Source organism: Prinia subflava, chromosome 5 (assembly GCF_021018805.1).
Source record: "Prinia subflava isolate CZ2003 ecotype Zambia chromosome 5, Cam_Psub_1.2, whole genome shotgun sequence".
Taxonomy (NCBI): Eukaryota; Metazoa; Chordata; class Aves; order Passeriformes; family Cisticolidae; genus Prinia; species Prinia subflava.
Window position 1 is genome coordinate 19,869,895 of NC_086251.1, and position 20,546 is coordinate 19,890,440.

The 20,546-nt window shown below is 39.6% G+C and overlaps 1 protein-coding gene across 4 annotated transcripts in view; it reads right to left on the reverse strand.

Annotated features, from left to right (window-relative positions):
• SLC1A2 (solute carrier family 1 member 2) overlaps positions 1-20,546 on the reverse strand; it is a 91,752-nt gene that overhangs the window by 56,718 nt on the left and 14,488 nt on the right. The window contains exon 1 of one of the 4 annotated variants that reach the window (XM_063398317.1): positions 15,908-16,047. The exons of 2 other annotated variants lie outside the window; for them this stretch is intronic. The gene's annotated coding sequence lies outside the window, so the exon portion shown is untranslated. Of the gene's footprint in view, positions 1-8,370; positions 8,538-15,907; positions 16,048-20,546 lie in introns of those variants that run through there. One more of the 4 variants, XM_063398318.1, reaches the window with a different exon arrangement.

Consider the following 20,546-nt stretch of genomic DNA (forward strand, 5'->3'; position numbering starts at 1 on the left):
TAAGAACAAAATAATTCACAGGTTTTCTACAAAGTCACTGAACTGGCATGTTACAGTCTAGACTCACTTACTTCTACTAGAAATGATAGCTCTTCAGACCATTATTCTGTATAGTAATGTCCCAGACTGTTAATAAGCATCATCATAAAGAAAGCTCACCTTCATGCTGAATCCTGAACCGTGTTTTTCCTCTTTATTAATTAGCTTTTCCAAGTTAAGCAAGGTCAGCACATACCTTTTTTTGTCTCTCACTTGTCTGCCCCTTTAATCTCCTTATGTTTAGTTGATTTTCTGAGCTGTTACCTGTCACACATTGATGGATATATATTTATACAATTTTTTAAGGCCTCAGCCCACTTAGGAATTGTCTTGGGTTCTTTTCTTTTTTTTCTGTTCCCTCTACAAAGGAAGAGAGATTTCTTTCTCTTGGTTGTACAGGTAGGTATGGGAAGAGAAGACCTGGCTCTATGAGTGACCAAAATTAGGAGTATATAAAGCTGAGCAATATCTTCCCCCAGGTATAAAGGAATTTCTCATGTGGGACATTACCATGTCTCTCAGTTGAGTGCCTATCTAATCCTAATTCAGAGTTTAGTCAAAATTCAGGGCTTGAGAAAAATTCAGCAAAAGCTGGGAACACATTCCCATCTCAGATATGCTAAAATGAAGGTCTGTGATTACCTAAGGTCCACACATATTTTCCTCTTTGTAAGGGACATTTACATGATTTACTCCTCCCATCACCAGACATAATGGGAACTTTAGGCCAGGCTATTAAGAAGAATGGGAAACCATCTGGGTACCCCAATTACAACTACTGTGGCAAGACAACAGCAATACCACATTGTGACAGTTTGATAATCCAGCCAGGGGAGTTCTGATCTGAGTTTACCTTGAAGTGATTGATTTCCATACAAGGGAAAGAAAGCATGCCCTAAGATAACTGGCTGCATATTCCTTTCTCACACAGATCCTCCAGGCAGCTTAAATGTCTGCTATAAAATCAGATTCACAAAATTACCTCAATTCTCTCCAACCTCCTTCATCCCTAGGCCATATTTGTATGACAAATAAATGAAACATCATACAATTCTGAAAACCCTATGTTTTCGCTTGTGACAGCATCATTAATGCAATTTAATGCTTTTCTTTTTGAATAATAAACCCCTCAGCTGTTCAACACAAATAAAGTAATATATATGTGGCCTTCATGTGCTCTTTGAATAAAATATAAGCAAGAAAAAATCCCAGGAGGTCTATCAAATGCAAACATGAAATACCAAAATAAACATGTCATCACTACTTGCCAAGATACATACTCATAACACCACTCCTCAGCGTATAACCTCAGAGAGGAGTTACTCTAGCAGTAGATTTACAATTTCTACTCTGCAGAGTCTTAACTAGGGGCCACATGAATTATTACAAAGGTTAAAGTGTGAATCTTTATACTAAAGCAAAAAAAGAAAATTACAGCTGCTGATTTTGTTTATTCTTGCTAATACATACATACTACAGATAGTATTAGAAGTTGTTAAACTAGGATAACTCAGGAAGAGACATAAAAATGAATGCTAATATGTCCAAAGTATACTAACAAGCATGTTCCTCATCTGTAACAAACAAATAGAATAACTCAAATTATATGCAATACAATAAACAATGTCCCATGTCCACATTTTTGAACATTTTTTTCCCTAGCCAAATCTTTCATTGTAGAGAAATATTAAAGATATATAGGTTAAAAAAGATTCTTCAATGCAGAAATGCATTTGCAGTTTCTTTAAGAGCTTTTTGAAACTCTGCATTTGAACAATAAGATGTCATAGGATTTTTTTCAGAAAAGCATGAGCTAGAAAGTACCATGTAATAGAGCTTTATTCAAGTAGTATTTGACTGCGGACAGGAAAGATGAAAACTCATTTGCAAGAAAATTATTGAACACAAAACCACAATCTGATGGTCAAACTTCCCCACCTCTCCTACCATTTGTATTTGACCCTGACTTTTTGCAGGCAGTTTCTTTCACACATATCTCTTACATAAAGGTGAAGCAAAATAAATACTCCATACATAACTGAAGGAAAGAACACTGAAAGCACACTGGTGAAATACACAATGGCAATCTGGGTCCCTCAAGTCTTTCTCCAAGCAGCAGTTTTGTCGAAGAGCAAATGGGATTCAACAAAACCCAAAACTTTGGTTTCTCCTGGCCCACCACAATTTGCCAGAAAGGCAACAGAAAAACCTCATTTACCCATTCTATTCCATGGTCATTGTGTGGATTATATGTTTTCTTGTAGTAAATGCTGCATCCATTCTGTGTTTACAGATTTAGCCCACAGAATAGTTGAACTATGAACTTAAAACCAAACCAAAAATGTCAATAGCAATTCAGATTTAAAAATTAAATACATATTTATAAATCTACCATGTTAAAACTCATGTAAGTCCAGCAATTTGAAATTCATACAGAAGACTTTGCTGGATGTAAACAGTCAAGAGTTAAAAAAAACAGTGTTCAATATTTCTATTCACTGTTTGCTTTTGCCTGCCTCTATAGCTCCAGCAGCTCAACCTACAGGCTGTGGGTTTGGCTCTTTTGAATATGAAATGCTTCTTACTTCCCTTCAATGTAGAATGGGAAAAAAACTTCTAAAGAGGAATCTTGACAATAGAAACATTCACACTTCTCAAGACAGAAGTTGTGAAATGACAACTGGTGTTGTGAAAGTGACCCTTAGCATAAAGCTTGAGGTGGAATTTGGCCAGAACATCAACTTCCCCCAGTGTGTCTTTTGCCAGTTGCCAATGAAGTCAGCATGGCTCCAGCCACTGGTATGAAGAAAACATTTATGTGAAGGAAAGAGAATTCATAACCAGACATTTCTTGTTTGTTGACATTTTCAATGAGCAAATACGCAGCCTTGTCACATCAGCCTGCATGTGGTGCTACTGGGGCAGGAGAGCTTGTTCCTAAAATCCTTTGCTGGAGGAGGATGTAGGACACTGCAGTGATGAGAAAGGTCTTACAGAAGCCCTGTATTGCTCTGGAATAATGCAAAGTCTGTTTTCCTCTGCATCAGTTTTCCTCCCTTTTGTCTCTTCTGGCATGGGCTGTGAGACACCTGTTGTGCTAGACAAGTGAACAGCAGCATGAGGAGCAGCAGCAGCAGCAGCTCACTTGTGCCTTCCCTTCCCACTCACCTAGAAACAGGCAAAAAGTGGCTTTAAAAAAATTACTGAGGCATGATCCTGAAACTATGCCTAATGATAAGGAGATGCATGCAGCTGAGGAGTTTTAGCATATGAGGTGGTAGATGAAGCAGGAAAGTAACATCTGGCTAGCAAGGGCTTCAGTATCTGTATAGATCCGAAGGAAGATTGGAAGTCTGGTCTGATCCTAAATAGCCTATAAGTCACACAGCGTTCATGTATTTAATTCTTCCTGCTCCTTGCTTGGGATTTTCCACCTTAATATCTTTATGGTCTAAATTAACACTAAATAAAACAGTGATGGTGGTGGTGTTAAATTATTTTTTTAAACAGCTGAACCTGCTGTACTTATGCCAAGCAATCTGTAACCGAAGTGATGTATGAAATGTGGGGTAAAGACTCAAAATGAGGGATTATTAATACAGAAATATAGAACTAAGAAAGCAAACACCACAAACAACTTGAATGAATACCACCTTTGTCCTTTGTAAAGGCATGTGAATGTCCTAACTCCAGTTTCATAATTTTGCATTCTGACGTAAAAGGAGTACACACAAGGAAAACAGAAAGAGGGAAATTTTAATGGGAGCTATTAACTTCTAGAGATAAGGACAGAACCTCATAACGAAAGACACCTTCTCTTACTTAACTTTAATGTACGAGGGGAAAAAAAAACCTTCCTTAAAGCAAACTTCCCTGGGTACACTCAAACCTCAAAACCTTGAGGGGCACAAAGCAAACACTACTGTGCAATTAAAAGTACTGCAGAGTACAAAATGTTTTCTATGATGGAGTAGCTTTGGTTTAGCTCCTGTTTTAATAATGCTTCAGGAGGTGCATCTGTGACTGGCACTCAGGATAAAGGTCAGCAGACAGCAAACAACATGCTCTCACTGTGGTCACCCTCTGTGCTCAGTTGTTGGTTTTTGCAGCTTCTTCTCTTGTTTGGTTACTCATGGAGAAATAGGTACAACCTTGATTCACACTTCAAAACTAACAACAGAAAAAACAAACATGAGGGGAAAAACAACTGCTGTTTGAAAATAATTTGCTCTAAGTTTATACAAACTACTTCAAGTCTGAGTTTGCCCTAGTGCAGACCAGGTGAGTTCTAGAACTGATGTATTTTGCTCCTACAGACCTCTATGGGTTCATTCAAAGGACGAAGAAATTACAGGAAAGATGGTTTTTACAAGGATGCTTTTGCACTGTAATCTACTTTATACACTTCTGCTCATGCCCAGTTTCACCCCTGGTTTCAAAGCAAAAGAACCTTGAAAGATCTTCCTTACGCTCAGCCATTACAGACTGAACTCAGCAGGTGGAGACTCAGGTTCTTGGGCTGTGAGCTGTGTGCAGCTGCCTAATGCTGGGGCCTGTACATAAGACAGTGTCATGGTCTCACATGCTTGTCTGAAATGATAATGTTAAAGGTTTTAGAAAAGGAGCCTGTCTGGTTACTCAGCCTGACCCAAACTGCCTTAAAGGTCATTCAGCTATCAATGGATGCATCCCTTTTTAGCAGATGCCTCAGAAGCCCTTTTCCACAGCCAATAAAAAGGGTGCGGACAGGAAAAGTAACTGAATACCCCAATAATCAGAATTGGTGATTGTCAGGAAAACTGCATGAGATTTAGGGCATTTGATGCATTTTAAAATATTATAGGAGTATAAGAGATGCAGATGGTGCCATCCTTGGCTAGGATGGACTGGGCCCCTCCAAGCCCCATCATGGCACTGCGTTACCCAGACACTGATTTGCCTTCTGAGCCAGCTGCATGACAATGATCAGATCATATTTTGATGAAGAATCTAAAGCTATAGTTCCACAAGGTTTCTTTTTCAAGCAGTAGCTTCTTCAAGGGAAGCAGAAAGGAACTAGAAGGAAGGCCTCCATTATTCTGCCAGCCAACTGAGATGACCAGGTGTAGAAGGCAGCTCAGCATGCACCCTCCTACAGGTGAGAATAGAGCACGTTTCCCTTGGATACTGTTCCCCAGAACTGCACAATCATCTAGAACTGCAGGGCTCTAACACGAGAGGTTTGCTAAAGGTTAGACAAGTTGAGACAGAACCCAGATCTCTGCTGTTCTTCTAAGACTCCATACTTTTGAACCTGAGCCAAACCATACTAAAGTTAATGGGGGATTCCTATTTCTTCTAGCAATTTTGAGAGAAAGCACTCAAACCTCAGGGCTGCCTGATAGGAGGATGTGGGCTCCTGGCTCTGAAAATACTGAGCTACATGCCAGGAAAGATTCACCTGAGCAGGAAGAGGGAGCTGCCCCATTCCTGCTTTTGTAGCTGTAAATCTCATTCATTACATGTCTGTCCAAAGAGGCATACTGACTAAACTGGTAGGAGCAGCAATTCTATTCCTGTTTAGCATAAAGTTACTCCCTACAATCTCACAGATACTAATCCATACTTTTCCTCCCTGAGACACATCTTCCAAAGACTTACACTACACTCCCAAGCTCTGTTTTCTCTAGCTCAGATATGAAGAATTCAAGTAAGAAAAACCAGAATAATTTGGTATTGATATGCTGTAGAGGGGAGCTTGAAACCTTTTATTTTACCCCAGCAATTAGGGTCTACAATGCCATCAAACAATATTTCCATTTTCAAACTTTTGTTACTGGAGCATGGAAATAATTTGCTACACAAATTCCTTTTGGGGATACTGAAAATAGTGTTCAATGTCTTACGGAAAAAAATGTTCCATACAATACTGTCAAACAAATAACTAATTACTTCCTTAAGCTAAATACTTTCTGGCTTTTTGGGAAGGTATAGCTTAACTTCAAATGAAGAAGCAGATTTAATTGTAAAGCATGTAATATTAATGTGAGCTGAAATAAACTCAAAAGAACATCAGACCTCCTGTTTCAAGGAGCATTCTTGTAAACAGAACAAGAGGAGGCCACAAACACTGAAAAAATTCTATTTAGTTATTACACATGTAGTGTGCAGATTATTCAAAACATTTGCCTTTAGAAATATTTTTCACCATAGCTTTTTGATGATATGTTCTTTCTTTCTAGATTTCCCAGTCTGGTTTGAAAAACAAACAGGATTTCTGCACTTGTTTGTTTCTTTTTCATTAAAAAACACAAACTTCATGAGAATCTGGAAAAAAAACCATTTTATATATATATTTGTAAGTTTGAAAAACACATAAAAACAACCAGTCCAGAAAAAAGTCTAATTCCATGTTTTACACAACCATGCTTTAAAGGAACAACTACAACAGGAATACAATACAATAGGAAAATACAATAGGAAAATACAATAGGAAAATACAATAGGAAAATACAATAGGAAAATACAATAGGAAAAAAAGCAGAGGCTCTGCATTCCTGATCATATCCTCTTCCCTTTAATGTTAGTGGCAGCTCTGCCCATCGGCCCAACTTTTAAATCTAGCCAAAGGAAAAAAAAATCCCCCACAAAAGCTCAGAGCTGATGAACCCTGTGAAAAAATGTCAACCATCCAGAAAGAGATTGTGCAGCAGACTTGACAGAAGGCTGATCTTGGACTAGAAACATAGGCAGGAATTTTATGACACCTGGCAACTCTTCCAAAAGCCTAACTGAAGCCAGTTCATTGTAGGCATCACCAACTGCCTTGCAGGAGACAAGAGAGCTGCTAATAGACATAGATATACACTGCTGTTCTTTTATCAGTGTTTTTTCCTCTGCTGTGAATTTAAATCAGTATATAAGCGCTACAGGGAACTATTAGGACAATTTGGCACACCAAAGGAAAAAGTTAAGCGAAATAAGCCATCTCAGCTTTATTGGCAATAGTGGAGATAAGCCAGTTAATGATTAATTAGTTCACTAGCGTTTTGAAGAGTTATAACTCCTTTAGACTTGTCCTTGACACTGTCATGAGCCCACTGTTACTCTGGTGATTTGTCAAACTTCCCTGTACCTTCATTCACCTGCCAGTGCAGTAAATAAACTGAATGCTTCCCACCACAGCGTTGTTAAGATGCTGAAACACGTTTGAGGCCACTACAGAATTACAGCAGTTCCACTGCTCTTTAGCTTCAACATGGCAGTGTGATTGAAGGGGTGCAGGAGAAGCTGCTCCCCGGAGGAGGCCAGCAGCACACACACTGGGGAACAATGCCAGCCCCCATCGGTGCAATGACTCAAACTGGCCAGTGCCACACCAAATGCTGGGACTCACAGCAGAGCCTCAAAGCTTCTGCCACTTTCCTCTCATAGACAACTTCCTGAGCCTGAAAATGACACAAATAACAGCCTCAGACCAGAAACCCAGGAGAAAGAACAGGAGCACAGTCTGTACCTTGGGCAGGTGGTAGTAGACAAGTTACCTGTTTCAGTAGTCCCTACCTAGCCCAGAGCTCTCTCCAGACTGTTCTCCAGTTGCTGACCACTACAACATTCAAGGTCCTTGCACAGCATCCCTTCATGATTCTGGCTGTACAAACTAAAAGTCAGTGTGGTTTTTTTCTTTTATCTTCCTCTTCCTCCCAGCAGTCTTCCAGAAAGCAAAGCAGATTGAAGTACATCTTACTCATTTCAAGCACAGGTACAATCTCTGCACATTTGTATCCAAATTCTTTTATGCTACCCACCTTTTGAGGGAAAACAGATATTGAAGGCTTGTATGGCAAATGCTTTATCAATATATGCTGGTGAGAATTTCTGATGTTTTTTAAGAATAATTTTCCATTTTTCACCTTCTTCTGTCTCAGCTTGCTGTGTTTGAATTGACGTTCTAGTTAACGTTAATTTTACAAAGTTATATCTCAAAGATCATCAACATGGGAAGGTCATGCAAGATAAGAGACTGTGTGCGTGTCAGTACACCCTTAATTTGCACAATTGTGTAGATGAGGCCTTCTCTAGGTGCTCTCTTCCAAAGCAGAATCCTCGACACAGTACTGAGAAGCTAGAGCCAACCTTGATGTACTTCTTAGTGACTTTATTCCATAACAACCCATCCACCATTCTCTGTTTCAAGCTGCTTGATCCCAGGCACCCCAACAAAAATCAGAAATTATTTTCAGGAACTATGTTAGAAGCACAATAATACATAGGCATTTGCCATAGAAAAGACATTTAAATTTCTCTCATGCATTTTAAAACATTTAAAAATATTGACCTTAGAAAAATTACCTGACCCTCAGGTTTCTTACATCAGTGTTAGAGAAGTCTGATTTTGCTAAGCCTTAGGCTGGCATCAGAAATTCATCCTGGAGTCAAATGAGATCTGTAGTGAGAACATGGACCATCAATTCACTGGATTCACTCCTGGGATTGTAACAATGCACATTAAATGAAAATTAAAGCACTCTTAGGCTAGAGTTACCACAGGCTTTATTCCCCCTATTTAAATTTTGTTATACCACTCAGCTTAAGAGAGGTAAAACAGCATGAAACTAAAGTGATCAACAGTGCAGCATTTTGCTGTTTGCTTGATTAGATTACTTAGCTGGCAATGATAATCACATTGATAAAACATTCCCCTCTCATGATTTACCATAGATTTAATATATCACTGTCCTTCTATTGAAGGATTGTCCTTCTATTGTATTCTAGACAGTTTTCATCAAAAAACAGGGTGCTTTAATCCACTCTTATTTACTTCTAATTACACTTCCTAAATGGTGTGTTTACAGAGGGAAAACAAAGAGGAAATGAAGATAATCTAGCAAATTAAATCCCATTTGTGGTTAAGCAGAATAACACAAATGAAATTTCTTAGAAAATCAGAAGATGCCACCTAAATTTGCAAAAGCTTAAATGAAGTTAAACTCTGCCACCCCCTTCACAATGAAAATAATCATGTTTCAACTCAAGACTCTTCTCAAAACACAGCCATATTATTATAATGTAGAAAGATAAATAAATTAAGATTTTTCTAGAAAGAAAACAACATCCTTGGTCTTATTGTCCTAATAACAACACTCCCTTAGGTGAGCATGCAGGACACCTCCTGACCCACTGAACAGTGCGATTCATCCTATCTGCCAAAGTTCCTCACTTTTCATTTTTCTCTCCCAGAGGCAAGTCAGTGATTTTGAAAGCATACAGTGAAGTGCAGAACACTGGCTATAACCTCATTTGGTCCAAAGTACCAGACGCATAAACACTGTAACAGAGCTCAACAGGCCAGTCACCAAAGATTTTTTGACACCTTTCAGGAAGAAGCAAAATAACTTCCAGTTGTGAGCTGGGAGTTAAAGTAGGCTCTCTGAAGAGATTTCAAGGTAGAGCTCTCACCAAACAAGTGCTCTTTTCGAAATGCCCCACAAGAGAGGCCCTAAGTCTAACCTGCAGGTAAAATGGAAAGAGTTTGTGCTGAATATAGCAACCCATCATGAAAATACCACATTACAAATCCAAGTGACTGATAGCTTTATTCTGATTGGAACAAACATCAGTTTTACTCTGTGGTTGTACTGCATCTCTTGTAAACTTTAATATAACAAAGGTAACTCTTCCCATAAAAAGTTAGGTATTTAAATTAAGATATAACACCAATATAATCAGATTGGTGGGGATCAGAAAAGCATTCCATTATGAAATAGGCTGCTCTATGTCACAGAAACTGGTTTTTATCTGTGGCTATAGTAGACTGAAGGAAAAAAACCTTAATGTTTGGTGAGGAGGCTAAGCTTAGATGTTATTAAAACTCTTCTACTCAGCAGAAGTAAACTGTGGAGGCTGGAGGTGCTCTTTGCTAAGCCTCTAGTTTAAACAAAAAACAGTCAGAGATGGAGAGGGACGTAATACACAGGCAGATAGTGAAAGGACAAGGGGGAACGGTTTTAAACTAGCAGAAGAGAGATTTAGATTAGATGTTAGGAAGAAAGTTCTTACTGTGAGGATGGTGAGGCACTGGACAGGTTGACCAGAGAAGTTGTGGATTCCCTATCCCTGCAAGTGCTGAAGGCCAGGTTGGATGGAGCCTCCACCAACATGATCTAACAAACTGCTCCCCCGCCCATGTCAGGGTGACTGGAATGAGATGATCTTTAAGGTCCCTTCCAACCCAAACCACTCTTTGCTTCTGTGATCAAAGGGCCTTGATTACTTGATTGCATTTAATCTCTTACTAATTATCAGTCTGCCTCAGACAGTGAATGTGTTTTACAGTTTATGCTGGGAAGAGGAGTCATGCCACTCTCTGTGAACCAGGTTTGATGTGCTAAGTCCCTATCAGTGGTGTCTGGGTGGTTTGGGATCTAAAACACTCTGTCATTTTTCAAATAACAAGGCATTTTTAAGCACCAAGAATTTCAGTGATGTTCATTAGCAGAAAGATTCCAACTGACAGGTCTGTACACGTGCTTCTTTAATAGCATGATGCCATTTAGTCATTTACAGTAATGCCAGATTCCTGATTTCTTCAAAAACCCACACCCCATCTAGTGCAGAGGTATTAAAATTCCTACCTATCATATCTCAAAACAAGACAGCAGTTTCTCTGCTCTATGATTGTTATTCCATATTGTTTTAAGCATTGGTGTCTATTTGTAGTCCCAGTACCTATTCATGGATAAAAGCACGACAGTTTATTTTTAGTGAACTTTTTTTCCAAGTAGTTTTATTTTAAAGCCTGACTAATCTTTGCAGAACCACAGACTAGGCTGATCTCTTGATAAATCTCTGCTTAGATTGGTGGCTGAGCAAGACGACACCCAGTGCTTTTTCAGTTAATCCTCTTTTATATCTACCTTTAGAAGAGGGTAAGGAAGACACAGAAAGGACCACACAGCATGCAACACCTCCCTGGGACCTTAGTGCAGTCACATGCATCTAGTTGTCTTCTCTTTCTTACACAGTCTTTTCAGCAGCTCTACAATGGATGATTTTGTTAGCTCTGCCTGCAATTACTGACTGCATCTCAAAGAGAGAGGAAAACATGAACCAGATTTACTTGCCCAGACTTTCTTACTTTTATCTTAGCCTCTCTAAATGGGATGTTGAAAAAAAACAGCTGAGGGAGAAACAAGTTCAATTAACAGAATGGTGCCTTTTTGGATACATATTATTGTGGAGTTTTATTATATAATAAAAATAATACCAAAGCCACCAACAATCTTAGAAATCTTTCTCCTGGAGTCTGTTACTGGCAATTACACAGCCTGAGCCTGTGAGATGGAGATGGACAGACACACAGAGAGACCTCTTTTGTGTTCACAGCCTTGTAGCTGCTAATTCTGAGTGCCTCCTTCCCTTGTACTGGGAAATAAGATTCTATGATTATTGCATGTGGCATAAAGGTGAGGGTCACTTGGACATCATGCAATAAAAATTAGGAGGGATCTTTGCTGTGAGGGAGGTCCCAGAGGCAGAAATACACATGTATAGACAGCAGACATAAGAGTACAAGAAAAATTATTTCACACACTAAAGCTTTATAAGAAGGACAAATAGTTGTCTCCATCTGTCCTGGAAGTGACAACCTAGACCTTGGATTACTCCCAACTTGGTAAAGACCCAAATATGTTTTCCTAATCTGTGCTGGAGAAATGGCCATGTGGAAAACAGGGGAGCTCTAGCAGGCACCTCCCCATTTCACCATGTCTCAGGGCACAGACCATAGTCTGATTTCCTTCAGTAAGAAAAACTCTTGGCTTCAGCTTCCTGATGTGCTCTGCAGACAGGAAGAATGCAGCCTTTATTCTTCCAAGTAATCTCACAGGGACTGCTTGTAAGAGGAGGCATTGCAAAACCAGGCTTGAACTCTTCTGCCCCATGGTTAAGTAATTTCCTTTCCACTTCACAGAGGGAACTATGATACAAGTACAAGAAAACACTGGATCATTCAGGTTTTGGTGAAATGACACCTAGATGTACTATTCAGCTTGAGATGTTTATTGAACTCTGGGCAGTGAAATGCCTTGAAAAGTGCAAGTAAAGGTCTCTATAAATATTTGACTAAATCTTATAAACCAGACTCTAGCTGTAGCATTTTTGCCTTTCTTGGGGCATGAATTTTGGCTGTTAAAACCCCTGGCCAATCCTCCTAATGCTTCTGCAGGGAAATCAGCTGAGTGGGGTAGGGCTTAACACACAGCAACCTTCAGACAGCCCAGTGGCCATCAGCTGTCTTCAAGGGACGGCTAAACTGGCTGCAGGATACAGGAAAATATACAAGTGTTAGGGATGGGTGGAGACTAGCAAAAAGCAGCATTGCTCTTGTTACAATCAGAACTTCTGGGGTTTCTGGTAATTTTCTATTTTTAACTCAGTCGTGAAGCAATGACTATGTCCAAACCAGTATGTGTTTATTACAGCCAGTCCCTCTGGGCTGACTGGTAATCAACACAGAGCAAAAAATACATATCATCCCCAAACCCTGTGGATTTTCATGAAGGTTTACTGACTTTTATTTTTATTTCTTCTGTTTTTCCATTTCAAGTCACATGCAAGAGGGAGTTGCCTTGAATATTCCTGAATCATGATTTTATCTGGGTTTATTGAATAGCTAAAATATCTGCTAGGGACAACCCCACTGCTAACATTATGGTCCCACACATTCCCCATAGGCCACCTCCCTCCCTCCCCACTATCCAGTTCTCAGTGGATTGCATTTCAGGGTCACTCCTTGGCCTTAGTAAAGAGATCATTTTCAGCCATGGACTGCACCCCACATGGGGAAGGAATAGTTTCTTTCCTGCTGAGAGATGGCTTTGGGGCCATGGTGCAGATAATGCAGTGATGAAGAAACTGAAGCTAAGCAAGTGTTCCTGCTTCCATTGTGCACACTGAATATGTTAAATGTGGTGGAAGGTCTCTAAATCCTAGGGACAATAGGATCCCACTGCAGAAGAAAAAGGAGGGCTGGATATTTTTTAGTTTGACCTTTCTTCTCTCAAATAAAACTCTAAACGAGAGGTCTAGTAGATTATCTGGGCACTTCCTGAGCAATTCAGGTGGTATGCCTTGTGATGTCAGAGTCACTTGTCCAGCCTGTTTATTAAAATTTTTAGGAATTTATCTTCCACCGCTTCCCCTAAAAATGTCCAAAACTACTAATCTTGTCATTAATACATAAATAAATATATGTATACATCTGGATTTTTTTTCAGTAAATTCAAGTTCATTTTTCCCTTTTTTCTTAATCTGAATATTCCTGGTTGTATCTCATGAGGACCAAGAAAATTAATTTCTTTCCTTTCTTCACAGTACAAATATTTGTCTCAACCTGCAGCATTACATCTCAGCTCAGAGCCCAGCAGTAGAATGCCAGATAAACACAGGCTATTTCCTTAAAACATGAAAGGAGTCATTTCTCCTTCCCATGGCAGTATTGGTAAAGACTAGCTCTTCTTCTCCCTCTGTCAGCCTAGGACAGAGAACTGACTTCTAACAAAAACCTGACAAAGAGCAGGAGTCTTTGAACTACAGGTTTTCCCAAGAAACTCCCTGTGCTGCCACTCATTCGAGCTCAGCTGATTGGCCTGATCTGTTCCCAGCTTTGCTGAACAGCTGAAGTCTTCCATTCCCTCTGAAATTGGATCCCACCTTTACCTCTAAAAGTTGCAGTGAAGCATGATCTGACTTGAACTGTTGGCAAGAAAGTTGCCTACTCTCCAGTTTATGGCTTTTCCTAGAAATAGAAGAACGTCCTCTTTTAAGGACAAGCAACTTACTAATAACGTTAATATCACTATTTCTCCTTCCCACAGCAGTAACAGTAGCTCTGCTTCTCCCTCTGATTTTGTAGCCTAGGATAGAATATTAATTTCTAACAAAAACCTGACAAAGAGCAGGGGCCTGTGCTTTGAACTACAAGTTTATCCAAGAAACTTGCTGTGCTGCCACTCATTAATGCCAGCTAGTTGGCTTGATCTGCTCCCAGCTTTGTTGAACAGATGAGTTCCCTTACTGCCTCTGAAATGGGATCACACGTTTACCTCTGTAAAGCTGCAACAAAGCATGATCTGACTTGAATAGTTGGCAAGAAAATTGCCTTCTCTTCAGTTTATTGCTTTTTCCTAGAAATGATCAATGCCATTTGCCAGGTGTCTCAGCAAAGTGAAGCATCCCCCACCACTGATTCCTTGATCTCTCTTTTTTTTTTTTTTCTTTCCCAAAGGCCTCATTAAGGGTTTGTGATGGACAGACAGGCAGATACAGCTCTTGTCTGTTTGGCTGATGAGGTTACAGTACCTGTTCTAGACCATCAGATATGGATTTGAAACCCTGCGTGTAAAACCTGTCTTTGGTCTCATTCTTGCATATCAAAGCCTACATGGAGAGTCAGGAAAGGACATGAAGGGCTGTGGAAAAATCTGTGCTAATAAAGATCACAACAATAATTATCAGCCTACAGTGATGTCTGAGTATACCAGATGTGAATCCATTGTGTGTATCACAATGTGAAAAGTTGGTGTTGGAATAAGACTTTGATTAAGCTGCATAGCCCTACAGCAAGCTCAGAATTTGACCCAAAGACACAAATTCCTATTCACAAGGCACAAGGGTGATGCACAGTACCCTACCTCAGCTACACATGTGGGAAAGAAAGGTCTCTTATCTGGAGTCACCAACCAAATCCCTTAGTGAGTAAAGGCTAAAGACAAATCTGAATAAACCTGACTGTACATAAATGAGAAAAATTGTTAAGTAGGATCACACCAATAAATGGTTTTAAAGAAGCAAAGACCCACAAGAGCAGTTATTCAGAGCCTTTTGAAAAAATAAGCATTGTGACAACAAATTCTGTAAGCTTAAAGTAGTTATCTAACCCTCTGGAGAAGAGCTCCTGCCCATGCCACTCCCAGAACACAGAAGTACACCTTGATCTTGCTATTAAAGATGGAAAAAAAACGTCCTCAAATCATGCCACTGACATATTTCATTTCCAAGTGAATTGTCCCCATATCTTCATGATGATACTAAGCCCTAAAAAGAATTTCCAGGAAATTTTATAAAATAAAATGTTTGAAGTATGTTTGGGAGAGGGCTGATCTGAGCAAGTAAAAACCACTATGAAAACACTTAATAAATAGTGCAAAACCTAAATTTCAGAGCTTATTGATATAGCTTCCATTTTCTTATAATACTAGAACACTACAATCTTTCCTTACATATGTATTGGTCAAAAATAGTTTGTGGATTATTGAATGTACAAAAAAAACCCTTAAAATGTTCTTCAATACTTTTGCAACCATAACAATTCTGCATAGAAAAGTTGTATCAAAAACTAGCAGGCATCAAAATATTCCCCTAAATTTTGATTTTTATAGTTAACACCTAATTTTAATTTAAAACAGTAATATTTTAAATGTCAGAAGGTATCTTGTATAAAAAAAAATTAAACCAAGTGAATTTTGCATTGGAATTTAGAAGTTCAGAGGAAGAAATTCCATTTTAAACATAACCCATTCTGTCTCTAAATTATTAGAAAAACTGTTAGAGCTGCTTAAAGGTTGAGAGTAGGAGACAAAGCTCCAGGATAAAGTATATAAAGAAAAAATATAGCTTACATAATGTACTATGAAATCACAGTGCTACCAAACTCCTGCACTACTTTCTCATTAAAACACAACACTACAGTGATCAGGAACAGAATTTAGCATTTTCTGCTGCTGCAAAGCACTAATAAATTTGAACAGTGTATGTCTTGACAGAGGGCAGGTAGATGTGTGTACACTGAAGCTGAGGTTGCCCCATAAAACACACAGCCTGCAACTACCTGAACGATGGATTGTCTTTATAAATTGCAGGCAAGCAGAAGGTCACATCTCTGCTGACATAAGCTGACAGAACTGTACTGAAGTCAGCAGAGTGATGATTGGTGGGCAGAAGCAGAAAATATATCTCACTGTCTGCAAAGTCATCTGCCTGAGAGAAAGTAACAAGGAATACTCTTTGTTTTCATTTTCTCTCTCACTGCACTTCCTGGAAAAGCCTTGTTTGGTTTCACGTTAACATTGTAATAGGATCTGTTTCTCCTAGTGAAGGACCAGTTGTATATGGACACAAATGTACTCACATACAGACTCCAGTGTTGAGTTAGAACAGCTTTCAGTCTGTGTCTTTTGGCCAGAAAAGTGTGTGTCACATTTTTGCACAGCTCCTTCAGGTCCCTGGAGCATAAAAGCAAGTCAGAAGGAATGGTGACAGGTACGTGGTTTGCTTCGTGGTGCTGATCATGATTTCAGGAGTCTCTTGTAGTTTAGGCCATGTTTACCAGCTTGAAGTAATTATTCTTTATTACAACACATAATTCACTACTGCAAGAGTTGCACACATTGTCAGCCTTGCTTCTCTAATAGGGCCACTCCCCTATGATGGATTGAGCAACAGCACGGTATAATATCGCAACACCTTTTATTTTGGGAGAGGCAGAGTTAATTTTACATAGTGGAGGGTGTTGGTGTTGCAACTGAGTGGAACTGGATGCCTGAGGGAGGGGAATTGGGATCATTCTTGGACTCAGTCCAGCCCGACGTGGCTGTGACCGAAACGCACTACCACGAACGGCAGTTTTGCGATATATGTAAAAGGAGTGATTTCAGTTCCCACAAAGCAGTCCCACAAACCACAAAAACATTACTTGTGGCAGACACAACAGGGAGAAGCCAAAGGATAAATGTCTGTTGAGACTGGATTCACTCCCTGCAAGAGGCAAGAAGAGATTTTTCAAGCATACACAAATCACATGCTTGTACATTTGGAGGCCTCTTTGAAAGACTGTATTGAAGCAGCACTGAGACGTTCCTACCCATGGAGAAATACCAACCCAAATCTATACTTCTATTTAGCATCTTTCAGGAGCACTGAATTCACACTGACCTAGAGGAGACAATAAGCATGCTAACACGAAGTAAAACCAGCAGGGAACTATGGTTCAGTTTAAAATCTAAGGCTAAGAAAGAAACAAAACTCAGAGAATCTGCACATGACTAAGATCTAAAAGGCAAATGAAGAGTAAAGAGAAGCTTGGCAGGCATGTATTTCTGACGAGCTGTGAATAAGATGGTAGGAAGAAGAGAGTAACAGGTAGGTGAGGTTAATTCATTATCTCTTATATTGCACTAGAATATGACTATCCACATTAAAGGTTTTAAGTGCACTACAATATCTAATTGTCTAGACAGAATTTCAGTTTGGCAGGTTGGCCTTTGGGTTCAGGTTCTTGTCTGAAGACCTGGTCAGATCTCAGGTCCCCACAACCACGTCCTTCCTGCTCCACCAGACAGGGTGCTCTGAGGTCAGCCTGCAAGAAGGGCTGCTGCACCCCGGCCCTGACTCCCAGGGCTCAAAAGCAAAAGACAAGCAGACACAGACAGCCCCTGCCCAGGCTGACCAGAATGGTTACCATGACACCACACACAGGCTAATTTGACAGACAAGATGCTGGGCAAATGCAGCAGCACAACTCTCCTGACTGGAATTGCCCTACTGGAACTGCCCTACATCCCTCCAGCCCAGAGCAGAGGCAGAGCAGTCTCAGCACAGCAAGGGGCTGAAAGATCTACATCTTGAGGCTAATTGTATGAAGAGGCAAGAGCTAAATTTCAGCTCTCTAAATCCATTTCTGACCAAGCCTGCCTCTTTCTGTACTCCAGCATCCACCTACACATCCCAATCTGCATTTTACCAGCTGTTACCCTAAAAGCAGCAGCATTAAGCAAACAGGGAGGAACAGAGACTGGTCTTTCTCCACTCCTTAAAAAAACTGATTAGATGAGTTTGATAATATGAACCACCTTTCAATGCTGCTCTGGGAAGCAAACAAAAAAATTCAGATAAAAGGTTCAAATTATGTCATATTTTCTATTATAAAACAAACTTGAGTATTTGGAATTCTATCTTTTTAATACAGTGAATCTTTGCTCTCCATCTGCTAGCAGAATTGAATTCCAGGTTTGTATTTTCATAAGACAGGAAAAAATGTCACTCCACAGCTGCAACTTAGAAATTGTATTATAAGCGTATTACTAAATGGAGTTTCATTATCCTACCTACTATATTTCATTACACAAAAATAGTCCACTTACCATATGTAACCACTTTCCTGACAGCCTCACTAAGGAAGCATCTATTTGGCTTGTTTTGGTTTTCTCAAGTCATCTTTTTTTAGTGTAAATTACACCCTCCCATACAGCCCTTTGAGTCCTTGTGGTTACGTATTACTGTACGGCAGCATTTACTGTTAACAAAATGCTCTGTGAAGAGAAAACTGGGAAATATCACATAAATGTTACTGAGCTTTACCTGTCTGGGTTTTTTTCTCCACTGAAACACAACCAATCATGCACTATTTTTTTTTTTTTTTTTGTAAGTGTCCTGCTCCTTTTACACCCACAGTGTGAGGGAACTGTGCCACAGAGGGAAAAAGGCAAAGAAAGGCCTGTGGCTCTGACACTGTATTTCTAAGACAAGTATGAGTCAAATTCATTTCATGCACACCATCCAGTGGTTTTATTAGGCTCAGACTTGCAGAGTGTCTCATGCACTGCTAGCAGAGTCAAAATCAATTCTTCAACCCCATCTCCTGGCCTCATCTGGGCAGTCCCGTTTAGGACCAAGCCGAGGAAAACAAAGCTGCTGACACTCACAGTGCACTGAAAGATGATGTGATTTTTTTTAAAGAGGCAGCAAAGCCTTTCCAGTTCTAAAGGTTTGCCTGCACTGGTAACCCATTGTGGTGCAGGCAAAGGTAGCGTGCTGGGTCTCCTGTACTTTCAAGGTATAGTCACTTACTTTCCCCTTGCTTTGGGGTAATCGTATCTGTGTGAGGAGTTATTGCAGAGTAGCTCATGCACAGCCCATCAGCAATTAACTTGCTTCACAGTAAGCAAGCCCATACACTCCCAGACAGAGTGAAGGACTTCTAAAGAAAGACTTTTGGATAACAGGTAATCCAGCAAAGCATTAGAATTACATGTGACACATATCATGTATTCTATGAAAGTCTGGGCTTGAGCAAGAAGCCCATCATGTTCCACCAACACTGGTTTTTTTTCTTTTTTCTGCCAGCCACACTAGCAATAGTCTCACTGAAGGAAGAGTAAGCCTGAAATGAAATTTTCCACTATTACAACTGATGAGAAATGATTGCCAGAACATGGGCAAATAGCCAGAGCAATCTGTCCTGGAGAACCCAGATAAACGATGCAAAGAAAGCTGCAATTAAATGTGCACCACCTTCCTCACATTCCTTTGTAATTAATTTTTATTTGCTCTTGCAAAGAGTACAAATCTAAAAAGCAGCCAACAGGCAGAATACCTACCTTGCACCTATTAAAAGAAGTTCATGTTTAGCACTGTGAAAATCCTAGAATGCACTTTTTTACTCACTTCCTTTTCAATTAAAATCTGATACTTGTATAATGAATTAGTTCTAGGAATAATCAAGTCTGATTCTAGTTTGGCAAAACTATTCTTAATAGTCTGAAAAAAAATGTCGTAGAGGCTTATAGTGTAAACAGAAGAGAGCAGGTGGCCAGCACTGTTAAATCATATTCTAGTTTCCATCAGGAGTCACTAGTGGATCAGTTCAAAAAATTGAGACCAAAAGATTTCCAGGTCTGAGGAGTGCTAAAATGTCTGGGCAAACCTGTGGGACACTGAATGTGAACAGTGACGTGCATGTGAGAGTGGATATTTGTACTCACAGCCACTGAGAACACACACACGAGACAGTCTGTTTATGAGTCTGCCAAAAATCACCAAGTGCAGTGCAGGAGTAGTCCTCAGAAGAAGGTCTGTCCATACAGGCACTAAACAAGCTGTACAAAACTTCCACTTCATATGTGAATGAGTGATTTTATAAGAGAACTGGATTTAAGGCTAAAGTCTGGAGTCTTTTCTGTTCCACATACATAATCTGAGTATTTCAAAAGGAATTACAGGAACTGTAACGTACAAGAATTACAGAAGGATACTATCTGAGAAGACAGAAAGATAAAGATACAGCTCAGTCACTCCTCTACCATCTTCTCCAAACTCTGGACAAAGGAAAAATTGAGGAGAAAATACAAGATAAGGATGTCTACTAAACTCAATAACCGTTATAAACAATCTCAAAGTTTTAAAATTTAAAACGCCTGCTAGAATATTCTAATTTATACTGGGATGGGACTGTAAAGATCATTTCCACTGTGCCCAAATACTTCTTTTACACGGAACTTGGACCATGATGAAAAGAATTTCACAATAAAACTTTAAGAAAGTTGTTTTAACTTTAAAACTTTAAGAAAGGTTAGTAATACCCAGACACACAAACCAAATGATATCTAGGCCCTGTACACTTTAATGTAAATTTTGCAGTATATCAAACGGGACAATTTACAACTATGCTATGTTTGTCCACTATGTCCTAG